Genomic DNA, 16,544 nt, shown 5'->3' with positions numbered 1-16,544 from the left:
AAATTGGGTCATGCGGATCCTCATCTCAGCGAGCTCTGCTTGTACACCTTCCATTGCTCTTTGTTGATTCCTTCGGGTACCGTATCGGTGGATTCTTGAATCAGCTATCCACGCGGATAAATATCTGAAGTAACAGCAGTTAGAGGAATGGGAAACCCAGGGATCCTTCCAAGCTAAACACCATCAAAGAAAGTGAGTCAGTACAGGTAATCGGAATGAAACCTCCAGGGGGTATCCCACAAATAAAGTGGAAAACCACGCAAGTTATCCCTAATAAGTCATGTGAGCCCTCACAAAAACTCAACAAACAGGTTAGAGACAAAAAAAATAGGGTAATCAAGGGTTGCCCCCAAATAAAACTGTAACCACATGAATCATGCCATTAAAATTCACAAAAAAGACATGCATCAAAAGGGCATCAAATTCACCCATAATACCTCATATATTTAGAGCATTCAAATTAAAGGCATAAAGATGATGGATATAGGGCAAACCTAATTGGAGAGCTTGATTGAAATTGAGTTGCACCCGTGAGGTTTACAAAACAATCTTTAGGGTTTATGTGAGGCAGAGGTGATTCTGTGCAGTTGAGTTCCCTTCAGGGTTTGGAGGCTGCTCTGAACTCTGTTAGCTCTTCTCTCACTATCTTTTTCCTCAGGGTAATAGGAATAGAATCAATATTTGTTTCACTGAAACTCTAGTATTTATAGCCTAATATTGGTAGCTTAGTGGGCTTTTGAGAGAGGTCCAAGTCTGAGATTTTTTTCTTTTACTTATTTATTTATTTATTATTTTTATTTTATTATTATTTTATTATTATTTTTTTATTTTTTATTTTTATTTTATTTTTTTTCGCTTTTTTTTTTAAATAAAGTTTCTTGGATCTAATTCTGATTGACATGATGAAATGCAATGTATCTAATGTTAAATGACCTAAAAATGAATGCATGCATGAGGTGTAAAGCGTATGCTTCTAGGAAAAATGAAGGGTAAATTTTGGGGTATTACAGTTATGTGTCATAATATTATGGAAAGATGCCAACAGAAAGCTAGACATATAAAAAAATTAAAGAAGCAATGTGATCGTTCAAAAGATATGCTAAATCTTTCTGAATAAAAAATTGAAAATCTTGAGAAAGAACAAATTGCTTCAATAAAAAGTATGCTGACAAACCTCTGGATACAAATCAATTAGCTCTTCAAAATTTTGTTATATTTGGTTATGAAAGAACCAAACTTACTTCCATGATTTATGGAGTGAGTAAGAGCAAAGGAGAAGGTCTTGGTTATCATCATAAACCTTAAAATCCAAGGACTAATATCTTGATGAAACCATCAGATCCTTCTTCTTCAAGCACTTCTCAAAAGGGGTTGAATGCGTACTTTATGCATGTTGCTGGAAATGGTATAATTTTGAACCAATCAGAACGTGTGATAAATAACTCACAAATTTTGAAGGATTCAAGATCTAAGACTCAAAGGTTAAAAGTTATAAGCAAATTAGAAACTAAAACTCTCAAGTCAAAGATCTTGAAAAACTCAAAACCTAAAGTTATTATATCTAAAGTTCCTAGAGGTTCAGAAGTCAAGGTTAAGACTTATCCTAGACAACCAGACTAGAAGGAATCTAAACCTTACTATAAGGATAAGGCACAAAGAAAGAAGAATCCTTATAAAACTAACCTCAGAGGATCCATAAAAGTATGGGTACCAAAGAATGAGATTATTTTTGCTACAAATATGCTCAAAGGAAATAACAAAGGTACAATTGCTCCAGGATAATGGTTGCTTACAGCCTTCAACAAGAAGAAGACCTACATCAAAAATCCTAACTCTAAGGAGGAAGGAGATGTGGAATTTGGAAGAAACCAATAAGACAATATTATTGGTATTAGGAAGACTGAAAGTTCCCACAAGTGAATTAGTGCTTCAAATTCTTGGTTATGTCTCTGAAGTTTATCCAGTTGTTCTGAGACGTCTAAAGAGACTTATGATGGTTTGAAGAAGTGCATTATTGGAACTATATTGTTCCCTTTGAACAATCTCAATACTTGTTACTGCAAAGAAAGCTTGGCAAAGAATCTTTTCTATATCTAAATCTGATGATGTTCAAAAGCTATCTTGATCATAAGCTCCTTAACATGTTCTGATGAAAAAATAGCCTCTAAAGCACCACAACCTCTATTACTATGAATAAGAGTAACTTCTTCAATTGTGCTTACAAATGGTCGCTTCGCAGTAACTACCTCTGGCACATGTCCCGCTATGTGTCATTAATGTGAAACGTCGATTGACACGTGGAGCAAATTTGTTGGATAAATATTTCCTCTCTTTTTGGTTATGTTATGGTTAGCTTATTTTTTTCCTACTGCATTTATGTGTTTTTGTGTTTATAATTTCTTTTTCACTCGAAAACACTTCATTTATATCAGAATTACACACCCCAATACTTCACTACCTACACTTTTTTCTTTCTCTAACCTTATCTAAAAAACCCCATTTAAAAAATAACCCAAAAAAACCCTAAAAACTCCATTCTTAAATGATGTCCTCTTCAAATGCACGCATGATCGTCAAAACTAGAAAAAGTATGACTATCAAGCCCAAGACCCTGGATTTGAATCAAGATGATCTAAATCTTTTGGTAGAACATATTGTTGACTTTGACTCCTTCAGTCAAAATGGGTATGATCTTTTGAGTTTCTCCAGAGTTCAAGAGTGGTCTCCAATCTTTGATATGTTGAATGGTCCTACCTATCCTTATCTTATGAAATATTTATGGGTTAGGGTAAAAGTTTTTGATGAACTTGCTACATGCGAGGAACGTAAACTTCTGGTGGAAAAGGACAGTTCCTTGAAGGGGAAGAAAATGAAAGAAGTAGGTTTGAAGAGGTTGAAATACGATCTGTTGTAATGGGTATTGATGTGGTCATTACTCATAAAACTATTACTAAACTCTTAAGTTAACCAAACTGTGGTAGATTTATTGTAGGAACAGAGACAATAGTCCTAGGGTGGATGTTATCAAATGGTGTTTGTTTGATGATGCTTATAATCTATGTTCTTCTAAATTTGGGAAGGTCAAAAACATGAAGAAGGTATTCATGCTTTTGTTCAAAATTTCAATTAGTTGTCTGATTCCCAAAGAAAGAAGTATTAATCAGATTTCATGGGATCACAAACACTTCATTTTCAACCTGAAGAATGAAGACAAGATAAATCTATCAACTTACATTTTCAACCATCTTTGTGAAGCAATCAAGGATGGCACAAAGCTTCACAAGAGGAATGTGTCGTATGCTAGATTGTTATCAGAATTTTTCTTTCAAAACTTGCCTTTAAAAACTTGTCTAACAATGGAGATCTAGAGGAAATTTATGGAAATGTCTTGTCGGTTTCTATTCTGGCTAATATGAAGTTGATGAAGAAAACTGCTATCGTTGCTTCAAAGATTCCTCTCTCTGTTAGATGTACTGATTCTTATTATCTTGAGGATTATCCTATCATCACAAAGATGGATAACCCTGAAGTAATCAAGAATTGCATCATACAGTCCTTCAAGGAAGGTTAAAGCATCAGACTCAAAGATATTCCTGACAAGCCTACATATGTGTTTAAATCTTCTAATAAGAGGAAGCATACGTCTTCAGTTATTCTAAATGATGTTCAGAGATTGTCTAAGAAGAGAGCAGTTGAGAAGGAAGTTGAAGAAGTGGTTTCTACCACTGTAATAATGCCCTCCAAGACTAGGAGTGGACAATCTCCCAAGAGGGTTGCTTCTGTTTTTGTTATTTCATAAGCACCTTTGAAAAAGAAGAGATTAAGGAAGTTGGCTGAGATTAAGGAAGAAGAAGAATAAAGGAAGTGGGTGTGTCCTTGGTTAGGAAGAAGAAAGATGCTGATGACTCTACTCAGAAGAGTACAATTGAGCCTACCCTCAAGTGTTCTCAACTTTTAGCATCTGTCATCTTAGATCAGTAAGAGAAGCATTAAGAAGCCTCTACCGCTGAGAATCAAGAGGCTGTTGTTGGTGTTTTTGAACCTGTTGGGGTTCAGGATGTTGGAGTAATGGCTGGATTAAAGGATGTTGAAGCTTCTGTCATTCCTGAATAAGTTGTCCCAAAAACTATTGCTTTAGATACTCTAGATACTGGTGAAACATGTATAAATCTAAATTTAGTCTTTGAAGATGTTTTTTATTGCACCACCCTTAACCATATTTCTCCAACCCCCTCACCAATTCCCTCATATAATCAATCTCCAAAACACACAACACTTCCTAAAAATAAACCCACTAATGTTCAGAATCAGTTAATTGTATTTCCTAATTCTGAATAACCCTCACCCCTAAACACAATGCTTGAATCCCCCATAGATGTTTCTAGTGGGAACACTACCTCTTCTAGTTCTGAGTCATAATATGATGCAGAAGGGTTTGAAGCTCATCTGAACCTAAAATCTTAAAAAACTTCTCCTGAACTCATAAAACCTATCCCTGTTATTCCCATCCAAGTCTTCTCTCATTTAGTCCAACCCTCTACCCAAACATGTTCTACTTCTGAAGAACATGTAATCCTTGTCCAACCAAAGATAACCCTTCCATCAGTAACTCAACCATCATCTAAACCTTCACCCGAACATCTCCTCATAGAGAACATAACCTTATTTAGAGTCAACCTCTAGATCAAGTTGTATCTAAACTTCAGATTAGAACTGAACAAGTTTCTCAGGATCTATCTCTAGGTAAATTTGCTTATGAATCTAGAGTTGAGTCTAAACAGATCCCTTTTGACCTCCTTCACCCTGAAATATCTCTAAATCCACCTAATCTTTCAAACCATTCATATGAATATGGACCCTTCAATTTAAACACCTTACCCCTTTCACAAACTGTCCAAACCAACATGGGTGTAATAAAAAATATACTCTTATATAAAGTACAATTTCTAATCGATGAGAGACCTTTTGCATCTGACCTAGTAGCATACTCTACTAGATATAATTCTCTTCAGGCTTCTGTTGCATCAGTGATTTAGAATTTGAAGAATGTCACTTCAGAATCTGTTGCATTATCTTGTTCCAGGCAAGATTTTGTTGAGGAAAATCTGGCTTTTGCTACTATTGCTCAATAAGCCATGGCTTTCAAATAGGTTGAAATGGATAATTGGATGAAGTCTATGGATTTCAGGAAAGACATCATGGGTGCATATCTAAGTGAGCTTTTGGATCTTCTGAAGAAACCTTAGTCTTACGATCTGAACAATTTTATTGTTTTGTTTGTTAAACTGACTCCTTTTAGAAAATTTGATATTTCCATTCTTTATCTGTCACTACTACAAATAATACATTTTATGACGAAACTTTCACCCCAACAAACAAAAAACCGAGGTGCAAACCATAAACGCGTCACATTTTTTTAAATACCATATATTCCCTCGGTTTAGCTAGAAACCGATGGGTACAGTATTTAGAGGATACACATTTGAATCCCAACAACTACAATCTAGCCTATTTAAATTTTTTTTATGACATATTACCTCAGTTTTGCTGAAAATCAATGGATAAATATTTAGAGGACATATCTTCGAATCCTAGCAACTACATTTTATCGCGTTCTTTATTTTTTTATTTTTTTTATTTTTTTATGACTTATTACCTCAATTTTGCTGAAAACCGAGGGGTAAAATATTTAGAGGACATGTCTTTGAATCCCAACAACTATATTTTATCAGTTTTTAATTTTTTTAAAAATTTTTTATGACCTATTATTACCTTGATTTTGTTGAAAACCAAGGGGTAAAGTAGTGTATTTTTTATTTTATTATTTATTTACTTATGACCAATTTGATGAAAAAATTAAGTAGTGAATCTTTTTCGTTCATTTATAAAGTAACAATGATCAATGCATTTCCAAATCATCAATCCATATAAAACATTAGTGATCTGCGTGAAACTCTCACTAACTAATCGAAACGTGAATGCCATAACAATACATCTTGGATGCAAAATGATGAAATGTAAACTTAGCATATTGAAAAAAATGATAATGAAAGCAAGATCAGAAAAATATTTTAATGGTTAGTTTCTTAACATAATCTTTTCTCTAGTAATTCCTTTTAAAAATGTTTAATATTAGTTAGGAAAACATGAAAGTAACTTATTAATGTTAGTTGTAGTTGTATCAAGTAAAATGTTTAATATTGTTGTTGTTGTTGTTGAAATTTAGTATTTAAGGATTCTATTGATTTTGTTTATTTATTGTTGTTGTTGTTGTTGTTGATGAGGTTTAATGTTTAAAGATTTATTTATTTATTGTTGTTGTTGTTATTATTATTATTATTGTTTTTGTTGTTGAGATTTAATGTTTAAGGATTCTATTGATTTTGTTTTTGTTGTTGTAATTGGTGTTGTTGATGATAATGATGATGATGAAGATTTAGAATTTTTCAACAAATTTGATGCTTTGTAGATTATAACGAAAAAAATAGGTTAAAAATAAAATTTTATAAACATGAATTTTTCCATAGGTTATTGTTAAAAATCGAGGTAAAAAGTAGCGCAATTTGAAAATTAAAAAAATGCAGTTGTTGGGGATCGAGCATATGAGCAATGCCACTTTTCACCTTGGTTATTCCAAAACTGAGGGGTAAAGTGTCAGGTTTTCATGTCATCCTTCGTTACCTCACATGTGTAACTAAGGTTATATCCCTTCGTGTCCGATGTGAAGTGGTGTTATTTATAGTTGTGTGTTTTGCATGCCCTTATATTTTGCTTATGTGATCTTTTTCTCTAAGTTATATTTTATGGGAAAACGTTTTTTCGTTTCTGATCATTGTTAGAAATAATAAATTCTTTATTTATGTTATTCTTTGGATGAAGTATTTCTGATTATTTTTTGGACGATTAAAACATTCAAATGAAACAACAACATCAAAAAAATCATTGCAAACAAAAGAAGGGAATTTTTTTATTAATTAATTGAAAGGATTACAATAGTTCTATGATTACATCAGTTTGTCAAGATCAGAACAATAACCCCAAGCTACTACAAAGTCCTTCCAGTGAGACACATGCTCCTCACTCCCTTCATCAGAGTCATATAAGAACATCCTTTTTGACACTTTCTACTTCTTCTTCTTCTTCTTCTTCTTCTTCTTCTTCTTAGGCCTCCTTATCCTTATAGCATTCTTTATACAAGTCGATCCAGATGGCTGGTGTCATATCCCAATTTTGTCAGGATATTTTAAAATTTTCATACATTCTATTCTATTTTCAATTCCCATTAATTGTATATGAATTTCATTTTGAATAACATATAAAATGTTAGCCAAAATAAATTCTCAAATATGCAGATAAATGGTTAAATCATTTCTCAAATACATGCAAAATCAGCGGGTAAAATGTTTCAAAATAAAGCTTGCAAACATCAGTATTTTTAACTTACGATTCACGTTGTTTAATCTGTTATGCTCGTTTTATTTTTTTGATGACTTTTTCAGTTGCATTTTGATCCTCCCGAGCCTTTTAACCATTCAAAATTTACTTTAGAATTTAACAAAAACATGTATGTTTTCGAGAAGTTTATTTTGCGTTGATCATTTGAGTTCATTCATTTTGATTTCCAGTATATTTTCGTATCCAATTTTTATTCATTTTAATCCATTTTATTTTGTTTTTTTTATCAAAACGTTAACAAAAAATAAATAGAAGTAACCTTATTTTTATTTTAGTTTTATTTTTTTGATTTAAAAATGTTTGATTTTATAACTTTAACTCATTTTATTTCAAAAAAAACTAAAGGGTAGTATTGGCACTAGATTGACCCTATATTGAAACATATAAATGAACAAGTGATGAAATAGAAAAGAGGAGGCCACCGATAAGATGAACAACGCCTTGCTCTTGGGAAAAGATAAAAAAGTCACTTCATTATTTTTGAAAAAAATCCAATATAAAGAGGGTGACTTTCTGAAAAAGGGGAAATGCAGAGGAACTTTTGAATCTTCTTCCCTACACATTCTCCTCTTTCTCCCTCACTGAAACTTTTATTTGTTTTTCTTCTCCATAAAATCTTCGTCCTCACCTTGTCACCATTAAAACCGTTACACCACCATTTTTTCACTCTGCATCGACATCCTCTCTTACCGTCATCGCAAATACCACCTCATTCACCTCCACATTTCATCCTATATTTACACCCAAACCCACCGTCGGCGCTCACCTTCAAAATGGTAACCACCACCAAATCCTCTTCCAACACATCTGATTTTTTCTTTGAAAAACTTCTTAACCATTGTGCCACCGTCGCTGCTCAACGATCCCTTATAATCTCATTTTCTGGCAACCGCTCAAACAACTACCCAAACAACCACTCGAAATTCCTCAGCATACCTCTCGCTTTCAACTGCCAACACAACAACTCAACTTACTTCCACCGCGATCCAACAAAATCCGGTGAACCTCCCTTGATCTACTTTCCATCTCCACCAAATATCTCATGGTGAACCACCCAACTAACCAAAGAACAACTTCCGCAAACAAAAACCAAATTCGAGTAGGCTCTCTTTGATGTTCACTATCATCATCAACATGTTATTTGTATACCAGTCAGTGAAAGTCGTTCGTGTTGATTCATAAAAAAAGATGCATCATTTTCTGATTCACGTCTTGTTCACTTTTGATCCGCAACAGTAGCGGTAATGTTTTGGAACAATTATTCTGGTGGTTTGAGTACATTGCTTTTGTTCAATAAATTTTGAATATTGTTGTTGTTATAATGCAAAGTTTGATCCTATTGCTTTTATTGTTTCGAATATGTTGTCATTTCTTTGATACGATTTTGGATGTACTTGAAGGTAGAGAAAAACAAGAAAGGGCGGTTTAAATTGTTTTCCCAGGAATTAAAATATTTTTGCAATAACACACACAAAATAAATAATAACAACACAAACGATTTATCCTGGTTCGCTTGAAATACAAAGCTACTCCAGTCCACCCGGGCAAGGTGATTTCGCCTTCAATAAGGACTTAATGCATTAATCTCAACAGATTACAAAATTCGTCTAAGAGTTTAACAACCTCTTATCCTTCTCAAGTCTACAAACCTAAACAAGTCACTTGAGGAATCACAAACAATTTCAAGAATTACAAGTGTTTGGCTAGATCCTTCTAGATAAGCAGTAAAGACACAATTTAAGAACAGTGAATGACATGCACACAATATTGAGCAACAACTCTTGTATGGAACTATTTGTTACAACAATAGTGGTGAAGAATATTCAAAGAATGAGAATGTTGTTGTATGAAAATTGTCTTCAGTAAGTTTTAAGGAGGCCTTTATATAGCACTTGAGATGGTACCATTGGGGGGAAATCAATAAAGATTTTCGTGCCAGCTGTGGGAGATAAATGTATTATATTTCTTATCCTTTCCATAGAATTCTTCGAGCATAACCAAATGTTTCCTTAAAAGGTTTGTACTACAATTTGAATGCTTCCAGCTTAAGTTTCCGATTAGGTGATATCTGATGGCGTGTTTCTGAGCATGTGTCAGACCGAGGTGAGCATGACTAGAGTCTTTAGATATCTCTTGTAGAGTCTTTAGATATCTCTTACAGAGTCTTCAGATATCTCTACCAGAGTCTTTAGAATCAGAGCTTGAACTTCAGAGTCAGATTCTTCAGGTGATTGCTCCTCATATGTATTCTGTTTAAAGTCAGATCTAATTTCTCTTTGTGTTGGGTCAACGCTTCTAGAATAATTCAGATGCCAGATATTTGTTTCTTGATGATTATAGGGTGACTTATCAGAGTCACTTTAACTTAGAATCCGGCACACTTAAGAAAAAAATTTAGGGTACCAAATTGTTTCATTCTTTGTTATCATCAAAACTTAGAGATATATTCTAGAATCAAAATATTGTTCTAACAATCTCCCCCTTTTTGATGATGAAAAAACTTAGAATTTTGATGAAACAATAATTGCTTTCAGAGATACTAAAATGAAAGTAATTAGAGTCAGATAGAAAAGTGACTCCCCTTGAGGTTAGTAATATCCCCCTCAGTTTGATACTTGAGATTTTTTTAAAGATATTTAGTATCAGATATGGGTTTCTGGGGTAGATAACTTCTTACCATATTTTCTTAGGTTGCTTGACTTGATTTAGTAGTTTCTCATATAAGGATTTAGTTTCCCTTGGTTCAGATAGATCCTGAAAATGACTTAGACTATGCAATAATTTTATGTCAGAATGTAAGCAGTGCATTTCTGAGATTTAGATAAAGTAATTCATCAAAAGACTTCTATTTAATTCTCCCCCTTTTTGTCAGACTCAAAAATTAATAAATTCATAATTTCATTGATAAGAAGAAAAACAATACATAGTACAACGAGAAAAGAAGTAAAAGAAAAATCCTTAGATCCAAAAACACATAGAAAAAAATACATAGAAATCCTAGAGTGTCTAAGGGTTAGGTGGAGGAGGCATCCTTTGAAGTAGCTTGGCTAGAAGACTCTGAATGCTAGAGTTTACCTAGTCCTATTTGTCGAGTCTGGATCTGACCAATTGTTGTTCCTTGTGCAACTCTTCTAGAGTCCAGATGACTAGAGGATAAAGGTCAACCATTGATGAATCTCCTTGAGTCAGAGCAACCTCAATGGTCTTTCTCAACATCTTTAGCGACTTTCTGAGCAGCTGCAGCGGCCATTGCTTCTGCTTCAACTTTCTCTCTGGAAACAACTACTGCAGCTGGTTTCTTAGCAGCCTCCCTGGCAACAGCTTCTACAACTTCCCTTTCAGCCTTCTCAGTTGCTTCCTTCACCAGACGAGCCTCTAGCCTATCCTCAACATCTCTAATGAAGTCATTTCTGACTTGTTCAGAGAAACCCTTCAGCTTGAAGATTTCAGAAGTCATTCATCTGATGAATTCGTTCTAGTTAGTCCTTACTTTAGAAGGATTGTCATTGGCACTAGATCCGATAGAGAACTTCTTGAACCTAGAAGCTGAAATCTCTGAGAATTTGGCTAATGCCTCATCAAATGTGGGTAGTGTGATTTTGGGTTCAGAGGGTTCAGGAATTTGTTCAGAGGGTTCTGAAATTTGTTCAGAGGGTTCTGAAATTTGTTCAGAGGGTTTTGGTACAGACTGAGTTCTTTTAGAATCAGCTGTAACTTGAAGGTCTTTAAGGTTTTGGGAGGTTGGGTCAGGGTTATCTGAACCAGAGTGCTCAGAGTTAGAAGTGAGGGAGTGATGAGGCAAGTTGCCTAGAGATAGATAGCTTACTAGAAGGTGCTGAAGAAGAGGTCAGAGGCACTAGCTTCTTCTTGGTCGCTGAAGACTTTCCCAGCTTGAGAATCTTTTTCTTATGAACTGTAGTATTTTGAGAAGGTTCCCTCTTTCTCTTCAAGAAGTTAGGAGGCTGATCTGGGATCCAATCCAAGATGAAGCCAGAGATTTCGAAGCCTTGAGCTTCCAGATCTTGCAGATAACAAATTATAACTTCTGGACGATCAATCTTTGAGAATAGATACATCTCATTCGCTTTCTCTCTTTGGTCCTTCAGAGCTTCCCAGGAGGTTTTTCTGGTGGGTTTGACATAGAACTTGTTAATTAATCCCATACTCTTCAGATTCCTCCCATTGAGAGGCTTCCCAACTTCCACAGTGACGTCTTCCATCATATTCAAAGAAATGAGATGATCCACCAGACCACTCTCAATCAGAACATTTGAAATTAATCTGCCCAGAGGGATGTAGTTCATTGGCTTCATGTTGTTCATAGTATCTCTGACAGAGTCTCTTAGACATTTGAAGAGGAGAGAAGGTAGGTTGAGCTTCAGACCTTTTTACAGACAATAGAGGATACATTTATGATATGTGTTGACGTAGTAAGAAGAGTTGGATCATGGATGGTGGTGGGTGCATCCAAGAATTATCTTGAGCCACACCCTCAGATTCTGGTGAAGCTCTTGATTCATGGAGGATGTTCGTCCTTCAGGGTTATGAGAGAAGATGATGTGGATGATTTCCTGGGACATGTACTTAGCCCTAGGGTTTATGTTGTAAATTCTTCTTCCCCCAGCCTTCTCCATATTCAGAAGTGCAATAATGGATTTTTTTAGTGATTACCATCTTGATGACCAGAACATGAGAAACGATGTAGTGATCATCACAGTCAGCGAATCTCCAGAACTCTTTCACCAGGTTTGTGTAGATAGGGCCATATAGACGGTTGAAGTAGGTGAGCCCACCTTGATTCTTCAGTTATGGTGTTAGATCCATACCATTTTCTTTGAGGTTATCAAAGTTCACCAGTAACTCACAAAGAACTTTAAGTTGGTCAAATGGAGTTGAAAGGTTTATGTGAGTTGGGCGATCAAGAACATGGGATTATTAATAGGAGTTTTTAGTTTGAGTAACAGTAGTGGATGCGGCTTATTGTGGGGATTCAACCTGTTGCTCAGTGGTGTTCATCTGTTGAGAGAACTCTAAGAATTGTTGTTCTTGAGCATTCATGGTGAAGTTATTATGAAGGAGATGGAGAGAAGTTGCAAATAAGGTTTGAGGTTTTAGGTTTGTGTAAGTAGTGAGGAGTTAAAGTGTGAATGTGGGAGTCGTGGGAGTATATAAACAAAGTTAAAATATCTCAAAAACGACAGCGTTAACTGAGAAGGAACACGAAAATTAATTATTGCTAAAACCGAGTTTTGATAATGATGGGAAAAATTAAATGTAGCTAATGATGGGAGTCTAATCTCAAGATTCACACACTTCTCAAGGGGGTCTCAACAGTTTGGCCCTTGAGTTTTGAGCTAGACAGTGTCGCATCTCGAAAAATACGATTCCTCGCGATGGTCGCAGAAAAATTAAGTTCGAACAGAGTTGCCACCGAACTTTATTTATTCCGATGAAGGAATAGGAAAATATCGATAAAACCTTTGAAAGATGGAATAATGGTCGTCGCAACCATATTCGGGTTCGGGAGTGGATTACACAAGAGGAAGGTATTAGTACCCCTTGCATCCGTTGTACTCAACAGGAACCTTTTAGTTCTAACGTGTGTTTCGAGTGTTAATTTATGTTTGTTTGTTATCTTTGGGTTATAAAATATTAAAAATAGAAATGGATGAGAACCTCAGAAAGGAGAAAGGGGAAGTTTTTTATTAGTGTGCTCGCGAAGATACATCAATCTCTTGCCTACGTATCCTTATGGCGTAATAAGGAAATCAGAGCATTCATAGTTCGGGGAACTACGGTTGGTTGGTGTTTTTTTAATGAACAACTGTTTAGATCATATTCTAAAGGTTAAACGTTGGCTTGTCTACTCTCGGCGGAGGCTTAAGCACTAGTTTGTTATGCGCATCAGAAAGGATTAAACAATGTTCTTTCTGAAAAGAGTTTCGGTCACACAAGGGTGACAAGTTGAGTTAATATTTTTGATGTTTTGTTTGATTGGTTTTGATTGCACGAGTGAAAGAAAAGATAGATTTGATGTGTTGAGATATTTGGTTGGATGACGATTACTCGGATGGTCGAGTAAGACAACTCGTATCCTAACAATCGGGAAAGGGAATAGAAGACTCTAGACCATTTTCTTTTTCATCCTTAATTATAGAAAGGAGTTGATAATAATTAAAGTGTTTTGAACGGATGACGAATACTCGGATAATCGAGTAAGACAACTCGTATCCTAATAATCGGGAAGAGGAATAGAAGACTCTAGACCGCTTTCTGTTTCATCTGAATATTTATGAAAATAAGGTTGTATATGGTGGATGTATATTTAAAATGAACAGCAAGTACTTGAATAACTGAGTAAGACAACTCATATCCAAGCATTTGAGAAGAGAAGTTGAAAGCTCAAAACCATCTCCCTTTTTGTATAGTTAAGAAAGCGATTTGATTAAGTTGTATTTGCTGAAAAAATGTCAATTGTTCAATTGACCGAGTAAGAGAACTCGTATTCGTCCAATTGAGGAGTGAAGTTGAAAACTCAAAGTCATCTCCCTTTTCATTTTTTTATTATGAAAATGTTTTGATTTAATCGGGGTTTGGAAGTTTGTAGAGGAACGACAATTATTTGACTGACCAAGTAAGAGAACTTGTATTCAAATAATCGAGGAGAAAAATTGAAGACTCAAAGTCATCTCCCTTTTCGTTTTGTTATTATGAAATAGTTTGATTTGTTTGTGCTTAGGTGGATGGAAATGACGACTATTTGACTAACCGAGTAAGAGAACTCGTATTCAAATAATCGAGCAGAGGAATTGAAAACTCAAAGCCACCCCCTTTTTCCTTTCCAAATGAAATGGTGTTTGATTGTGATTGGGTATTTTAATTTGATTTGGATAGAAATACTCGACATTGGATCGAGGTTTTAAATTTGTGTTTGTGAATAAATTGTATTTTATTGAGTGAATCAATCATCTAATCGATTATTTAATAACCGAATAGGTCTCATTGTAAGAAAGCCCAAGAGTAAGATATGCGAGGTTGATGGCGATGCTTTAAAAGTGGTCGACTTACAAAGGTATTTGAAAATGGGCTTGACTTGAAATCAAGAAGTGTGTGATTTTTAGTGGTTTAAAGTGGTTTTGAAATTGGTTTGGATTGATGATGAAATTGAATTTAAGTGAAATGTCAATTGTAATAGTTTATTTATAGGATATGATAGAGGTAACCAACTTAATTTATTGGACATATTACAATCGGTGAAACAAAATCAAACCATCTATTTAGCAATTAAAACAATTAATGAATTGAACTATTATCAAATGATCAATTAACAAATAATTAGTTTATAATTTAATTAATTAGTTACTAAATTAGAAAACTAATAAAGAGAGAAAAAAACAATAAACCAAGAGGTGCACGTTAATATAGGGAGTGTTTAAGCAACAAGTAACATTGGGTTTAAGGCCCAAGATCCAAATGAATATAACCAAGCAAAATATTTGATAATAGTAAACAAAGTTTATTTGTTAAAATAAATAAATAAATAAATAAAAGTCATATTGCCTTTCCAACACAACAACGCTTAATTTTCTTTAAATGGGAAAAGAAAGCAAAATGCAGTAAGTTAAAAGAAAAACAAAACCTGAAACTGAGCTTTATCTTCCTTTCAGGTTCATCACTCTCCTTCACTTTTACCTAAAAAAAATGACAAGTGCAATTCAAAGGAAATGGTGAGCGAAACGTCTCCGCGAAGGTAGTTGTTTGAAGTGCGCTCATTAGAGGCAACAGTCGTGGCGATGTTAATATCGTGTTAGTGTGTCACAAGGCGGTTTCCGGTGAAGGTTTGTAATGTTTGATGATGATATTAGGTAATTTGTTGTTGTTGTTGGGATTTGGCGGTATATGACGACTTTGGTGTAGGTGGACAAGACACAACCGCGGCAGAGGTGCGGGTGCCTCAACGGAGGTGTTAGGCGGAGGATTGAAGGTGGTTTGGAGATGTTGGCGGAGATGCGATTCAGAGGGTTTGAGCGGAGCGGATGAAGTGTGGTCGGAAAAGTGATTTAGTAATGGAAAATCTAAAGCGTATATGAGGTATGGCAGAGTGAATTCGTATTGTCCTCTCAGTGGAACGATGGCGGAGGTTCTCGATTGTTGTTCCCCAATGTATGGTGAAGACAAAGTGGTGGTGAAGGGAGGCTCACCGGTGCCGGGAAGTTGGGGTGATTTTGTGTGAGAAGGAGAAAGGGTTTGGGTTTTGAAGGAAGGTTTATGGTGGTTGTGACGGAGGAGAGGTGATGTTCATAGCGAAATTGTGACGGTAAGAAGGGTTTGAACCTTGGTTAGTGATTCATGTGTTTATTGTTCTTTTTTTGTTTCAAGTTCTGGGTTGTTGTGGTTGAATGAGGCTTTAAGATTAGTTAATTTTGCTCTGTTTTATGATATGTATGGAGGTTGTTGTTTTAGAAATGGTTGAAGGTGATTGAGTTGGATTGTGGTACTATTATGGTGTCATTTTTTGTTTTGATTGTTAATGATGGAAACTGAATATTTAATTAGAGGTGAGGTTGGAGGTGAATGAATGATCAGGTTTTGAGAATGTAGTATGGAGTAAGGTGAATATTGGGAATGAAATAAGTATCATGTTAATGGTGAAAGGAGGTGGTTTTGTTAAGGACGATGAAGGCTTATGTAGGAAGGTTGTTAGCGGTTGTGCCGACGGTGAGGAAGAAAGCTGAACAACTTTTCTTTTTTCGTTTTCGTTTTTTTGGGTGAGTGAAAAAGTGGAGGTACGTGTCAGGTGAGTGTAGGATAAAAGAGAGAGGGATAACGTGTTAATGTGAGGTGAGTGAGACGTTGGAGAGTGTAGGTAGGTGGCGTGTAGAGTGAGGGAAACATGAGGTGAGAGAGAAAAGACAGAGTGGGAAGTGTGAATACCAGCTGTAAAAAAAAATAGAAATCCAATGCTAATTTCATTTAATTTTTGAAAACAACTACTATTATTTAAAATTTCCTATTAAAAATTTCTAATAAGTATTTTGATTTGAATAAATTTTAATTACTTTAGTTAAAAAAAGATCGATTATAAATAA

Source organism: Lathyrus oleraceus, chromosome 3, assembly GCF_024323335.1.
Source record: "Lathyrus oleraceus cultivar Zhongwan6 chromosome 3, CAAS_Psat_ZW6_1.0, whole genome shotgun sequence".
In the NCBI taxonomy this organism is placed as follows: domain Eukaryota; kingdom Viridiplantae; phylum Streptophyta; class Magnoliopsida; order Fabales; family Fabaceae; genus Lathyrus; species Lathyrus oleraceus.
Note: the sequence above shows the minus strand (reverse complement) of the source record.